A 6,717-nucleotide genomic window follows, 5' to 3' on the forward strand; every position below is an offset into this window, starting at 1 on the left:
ACCTCCACAAGATTCTGCCCTCGGAGTCAGATTCTGACTCACCCAAAACGTACCCACTTCCACAGAGGTATAATCAAGCCCAAAACTATGGTATTTCTCTGACACCCAGACCAATTGAGAAATTCCCATTAAAAATGGGAATGTTACAGAAAGCAATAAGAAACTGGTGAGCAGTTCTTTTAGTCAGGTTCATACCACAACTAAGCTCTGTGTGTTAAAGCCGTCACTTTGGCAAAGGCTCCCCTGATCATGAGTGAGTTTATCTTGGCAGCGGTCCGAACTACCAAAAATAGGAAAGCTGCAGTACAAATTCTGGGACATGCCAAGTTATCTTATCTCAACCAGGGGGCCAGAAGTAGTGGGTAATTGGCCCAGGTGCCCCTGGTGTGAGCAATAGGTAAAGATGCTGTTAACACATATATCTGTGCACCATAGAAAAATAGCATAAAGTTAGGTAGACTGGATATAGTCAGGCACATTGATAACCCACATTATGGAAACAACTGTGATTTTAGTCACAAACATAGGACATAAAATTCGCTGCTGCTAACAGAGCAATAGTCAGGGACAATAAAAAGACTGCCTGTGGTGTAGGAATAACACCAGATGTGTGGGTCCAAGTTATAAAAAGCAAATGGTATACAAGATGTGTTGTTTCTACAACTAAGCATAAAAGGGGGAAAAAGGTCACTGAGATAGTCGGGACAGCAGTGACTAAGTTGGCAAAGGATTGATTACCGCCAATCTGAACTGGACATGTAACAGTGTTAGATAAGATGGATGAGTTTACTAATGCACTCTTGTGATAACAGGAGACATTGTTAGATGGGGAGTAGAGGGGATCGAAACTTGGGGCACCTCGAGCCAATAGGGGAATGACAACACATAGATGGGACAGGGACCACCAATTAGGGGAGAACAACACATTGCAAAGCCATTACAATGCTTGTAAAAAAACTATAAAATGTGCTGCAAATCTATGTAAGGTGTGCCTATTTTATTGGACACCCGGTCTTGCAAGAACGTTAAATAAAATATCTTGCTCCTTCAGAACTTGACTTGACTAAATTGTTTGACTGTGAGCTGCGTTTCTCACACTGGGCTCATGAGAAGAATACTAGCTAGGATTTCCATTTCTGATCTCAACATAATGACCCCAGTTTAAGCCATGTGTATAATAGATGGATAGGATAAGATTGGGTTTAGTTGCGATATGTCTTCCCCCCACTGTGCCGAGTCTTCAGCCTGCCAAGAGTGTCAAGACAGACACTCAAGACAAATATGATGAATGGAAGTTGGCCAAGATACTAGAGAACAACTAATGTTGTTGGAATCTTCCCCATTAAGGAAAGGAAAGCCATCATTGTGACGAATTATTTCAACCATCCAATATACATAACCATATGTTCAAGAAAAAAGTGTCTAAATAAATAAAGTATCCATGATGAATTAACATAATTGTTTACTTAATCATGTACCCGGAAACAAGGTTCAAATATCTTTAAATTCAACTGTCGATCACCTATTAAAATTATTTTCACTGCAACATTTAAAAGGAAGGTATTACAGAAATGTGTTATTTTTGTAAGTTAACACAGGTTTAGGGCTGTTTTTTAACCATTGACTTCCTACAATAATTTTCTTAATTATTAGGGATAGAATGAGAACTTCTTAAACATAAAATGAATCTCAGTTCAAGTCAGAAATTATCTGAATAGTTAACTAGTCATTGTTCCTTCCAGTGATAGTGTGACACAGTGGCAAGGTACAGAGTTATAAAATAACTGACCATATTTGGCGAAGCTAAGGGTGTTAATTATGAAGGAAACATGCATAAGATGTTTCTCCCCTGAATGTTTAAATATATGTTTTCATAAGTTTCAACAGATGGACTTCATCTAAATTTTATAACATCAGTCTCTGTGGAAAATGTCAAGAGGTTTTTGTATTTCTATGTGCCATCCTGGCAGCATTCAAAATATTAAAGAATTCAGCACAAATAATTGAAAAGATTCCCCAGCGAGAAATAAACTAGATGCTGAGGGATATCATCAACATGGGCCAATTGGGCCAAATAGCCTTTTGCCCAACTGGTGCATGTTGATATTTATGTTCCGTGTGAGCCTCCTCACCCATCACAGTCCAACCCTATCAGCATATCTTTCTATTCCTTTCTTCCCCCATGTGCTTAGCTAGCTTCGCTAAAACACATCTATGCTATTAACTATTCCTTATTGTCGTGAGTTCTGCAATCTAACCACACTCTGGCTAATGAAACTTCTCCTGGACTCCCTACTGGATTTATTTGTGAACATTTTATATTCATGGCTGCTAGTTCTGGTCTCACCCATAGGTGGAAATGATAAAATCCCAAAGAATCATAGATTCTATGCAGAAGGAAGCCATTCAGCCCATCAAGTTTGCAGCAACAACAATCCAATCCATGCCCTATTCCCGTAATCCCAAATATTTGCCCTAGTCTCCTGACACTAATGGTCAAGTTAGAATGACCAATCAATCTAACCCGCACATCTTTGGAGTATGAGAGGAAACTGGAGCACCCAGAGGAAACCCACGCAGATACAGGATAACATGCAATCTCTGCATAGAGGGTGACCTGATGCCGGAATTGAACTTGGGTACCTGGAGCTGTGAGGCAGCAGTGCTAACCACTGTGCCTATCCTATCAGGCTCCTCCAAGTCTAGCAATTCAACTTTCAGCCTTGTCTTATCAAAGAAAATTGCAATAGGTTGTTTATCCTTTGCAATACGTATCACCTCTCAATTCTGGTACTGTCCTTGTACTTTTTTTGCATTTTCTCCAGCGTTTCTATATAGTTTTTATAATATAGGCAATGTTAGAACTGTCCACAAGTGTGGTTTAACCATGGGTATATATAAATTAAACTTAGCTGCTTCTCAATTCTAGTCCTTTAGAAATGAACCCCAGTGCATTGTTTTTTGTGGACTTATTAACCAGTGTCAATTTTATTGATTAGTGTCTCTGCAGTTCCTCTGCTTCTCATTTTCCAAGTAGTATGTGACTTCCCTGTTCTTTCTAACAAATTAGAAATATTGTGAAGTACATATACAGTATATTGTTTCTGTGCCAAGTATTCTGAATTAAACATGGGACTCCTTTGAGGTTTATTGTACTCTTCAATTTGCACTACATTACATAGTCCCATAAGTATGAAAGCTAAATATAGCAACATACTTAATCAGTCAAATAGAAGACTTAAGCTATGAAAGTGGAAGGTCAAAGTCTGTCAAAGAAAATGCCATATTGCAAGTAATTGTTTCATTTTAGTGTTTAAATTAATTAAATCATTGTGTAATATTTGTTGCAATAGCATTAGCCTCTTGGTCAGGTCATTATTGTAAATGAGAATTGACTCATCTAACCAAACAAAGGTTAAATAAAATAAAATAAATACATTTTACATTCATCATGCAGTTACACCATAGAAGAAGTGCATTCCTTCTGTTGTGTCAGGCTGGCTGTCTGTGGGAGCAATTTAACTAGTCCCACCCCTGTTCCCCAGGTGCCTGCAACTAAATGCAAATCCTATTTGAAAGCTTCAATTGACCCTGTCCCCACCACGACATTCAAGCAGTGCAGTTCAGATCCTAACCTGGACTGCAGAGAAAGGTATTCCTCATGTCACCATTGCTTCTTTTGCCAATCATCTTAACTCAGTGCCCCCTGTTTCTTGAGCCTTCCACCAATGGGAGTTTCTCCCTGTCTACTCTGTCCTGACCCCTCATAATTTTGAATGCCTCAAAAGTTCCACTCAACCTTCCCTTCTCCAAAGAGAACACTCACAACTTCTCCAACCTTTTTACATAAGACCTGTAAATCTCTATGAACCCATGACTCAATAACTAAACTTCCTCATCCTTGGAACCATTTTGTTGAATCTTTTCTGCATCCTCTCTAAAGCCTTCGCATCCTTCCTAAGGTATGGTGCTCAGCATTAGACACAATACTCCACTTGATGCTGAATGAGTGCTTTGTACAGGTTCAACATCATTTATTTGCTTTTATATGCAACTTTATTCATAAAGCTCAGGGCACAACATGTTTTAACCACAATCTGAACCTGTCCTGCCATATTCAACAATTTATGCACATATATACCCAAGTTCTTTTGCTCCTGCAACCCGTTTAGAATTCTAACCTTTGGTTATACTGTTTCTCCATGTTCTTCCTACCAAAATGCATCAGTTCACACTTCTCTGCCTGAAATTTCATGTGTTGCTTATCCACCCATTCCACCAGCCTGTCTATGCTCTTTGAAGTTCTATACTCTCCTCCTCATAGTCCAGGAGACTTCCAAGTTTTGTATCATCCACAAATTTTGAAATTGTGGCCTGGTCCCAACATCTAGGTCATATATATCTCAGGAAAAGCAGGTGTCCCAACACTGATCCATGTGTGGGAAGCCAACTATTTTACTTTTTATAATTTTTATAATGTTTTTCACAATTTATTTGGACTAACATTTTCTCATGGGATAAATTCTGCTGAAGTCTCAGGTTTTACTTGTGCTAGGACATGTTACAATGTTGCAGCATGCTGAGACCAGCACATACATTCACAGTTCATGAGCAACCAACCTTGGCAGAGACCAGTCACTGTGTATATGCATGATCAGAGGTCAGAACCAATTAGTGTCGGCCACCTCTGCAAATATGTTTAATTAGCTGATGAATGTGAATGCGTGTTCTCTGAAATAATGTGTAATAATGACTGTAAGAGAGAGAAAATGGGAGACTGTAAAACATCATGCAAGGACGAAGGAACTGCTAATAAACTCGTACGCTCTACGGACCACGAGGTGTCAGTGAATTCTTGAACCTAACAACTCGGAAATCCACTATAAATCTTCTTTCAGTTTGAAAAACAACCATTCACCATGACATTTTGTTTCCTTATATTCAGCCAATTTTTTTCCTACCATCCCTTTTATGCCAAGAGCTCTAACTTCAACTTTAGCTTAATCATGAAAGTTCCTTCAGTTTCTGATGAAGGGGCCCTTGCTGCAACTAAGGACTGTCCTATGTGACTCATTACTGCAGAGATATGTCTAATGGGGCTCAACAGTGCCCAGCAAGCTGTGCCAGGAGGTTTAACTGATGCTTGTTAGGTGATCGGATAAAAGGAAAGCTATTAAACTTTTCATACTTACCTGCTCAGATCTGGAAGTTTACAAAGATAATTTAAAATTCAATTTGAATAAGCTATTTAAAATTGCTGATAATTGTAATATGAGCATGTTGTCAGATGAGAAACTGAAATCATTTCTTCAAAATATTCCAAGAAAGCAGATCAAGACAGCCTATGTGACAATGAATGAAGAGTCAATTTAGAAAGGTATCAGGAAGAATTTCTTTACTCAAAAAATGGGAAGTGTTTGGAGTGAACTATCAAGTAACCAAGACAAAACACGAGTTTATTGAAAATGCAATTAGATATGAAGAGATGGTTCAAATAACAGATTGCCTTTGCTGGGTCATATGTTATTTTCTCATCCATGGTTTGCCTTGTTTTTATGTTGGGCTCCTCTGTGCTGTAACAATTCTGTGAGAACAGAGGTTTGGATGAAAGCCTGAGCCCCCACCACATTAGTTCTTGAATCAGGATAAACCTCAGTTACAATCTGCTGTACTTACACACTTAGCCAGCAATTCTTAACTACAAATGAGTTATTGCATCGTTCTATTCTGAAACACACCCTGAAGTGAGAACATGTTTCTGATCAATCCAGCAGGCTTCTTAAATGGAGCATCACACGGTGGTACAGTCGTTAGCACTTCTGCCTCACAGTGCCAAGGACCTGAGTTCAATTCCCACTTGGGTCACTGTCTGTATGGAATTTGCACATACTCCCAATGTCTGCATGGGTTTCTTCCAGGTTCTCCGCTTTCCTCTCACAGCATGAAAGATGTACAAGTTAGGTGGATTAGCTGTGCTAAATTCTCCCTCTGTGTACCTGAACAGACGCCAGAATGTGGCGGCTAGGGGATTTTCACTGTAACTTCATTGCAGTGTTAATGTAAGCCTACTTGTGACACTAATAAATAAACACTTACAATTTGCAATATTAAATCCAAATCATAAGGACTAAGTTCCTCAACAATCCTGCAATTAGAATATCTGTACCATCAAATGCTTGTACTGTGTTTAGCTGAGCTTTTTCTATATCCCACCCAACTATTGGCTTGTATTTCCTTCAGAAATCTGCTTTGTCGGTTTGGTATTCCTCAACTCTGCAGAAGCCGTAGACTTGTTTGAAACTGATCCCTTTCCTGGGCATTGAAAAATAACAGCTTAAAGTTTATGAGTCACTTCATTTCATCTCCATCATCCACATAAAAAATTATCACAACTGCTAGCTTCTTACAATATACAGGAAATTTAATCTTGTCTTTCTCCTACACCTCCAAATTCCCTATTTTAAAATTGCAACTCTCACAAAAAAGAGCAACAGAGAACAAAAACCAGAGATTGCCCTATTAGGGAAATGATGCTGTAGATTTCCTGCAGTAGAAGGATGAAAGGCTATTTGATTTGATTTATTATTGTTACATGTACTGGTGTACAGTGAAGTATTGTTTCTTGCTCACGATACAGACAAAACATACCATTTGTAGAGTACAGAGGGAAAAGGAAAGGAAAAGATGCAGCATTTAGTGTTGCAATTACAGATAGGG

The sequence above is a fragment of the Carcharhinus amblyrhynchos genome, chromosome 6, assembly GCF_965287045.1.
Source record: "Carcharhinus amblyrhynchos chromosome 6, sCarAmb.v2.hapA, whole genome shotgun sequence".
NCBI lineage: Eukaryota > Metazoa > Chordata > Chondrichthyes > Carcharhiniformes > Carcharhinidae > Carcharhinus > Carcharhinus amblyrhynchos.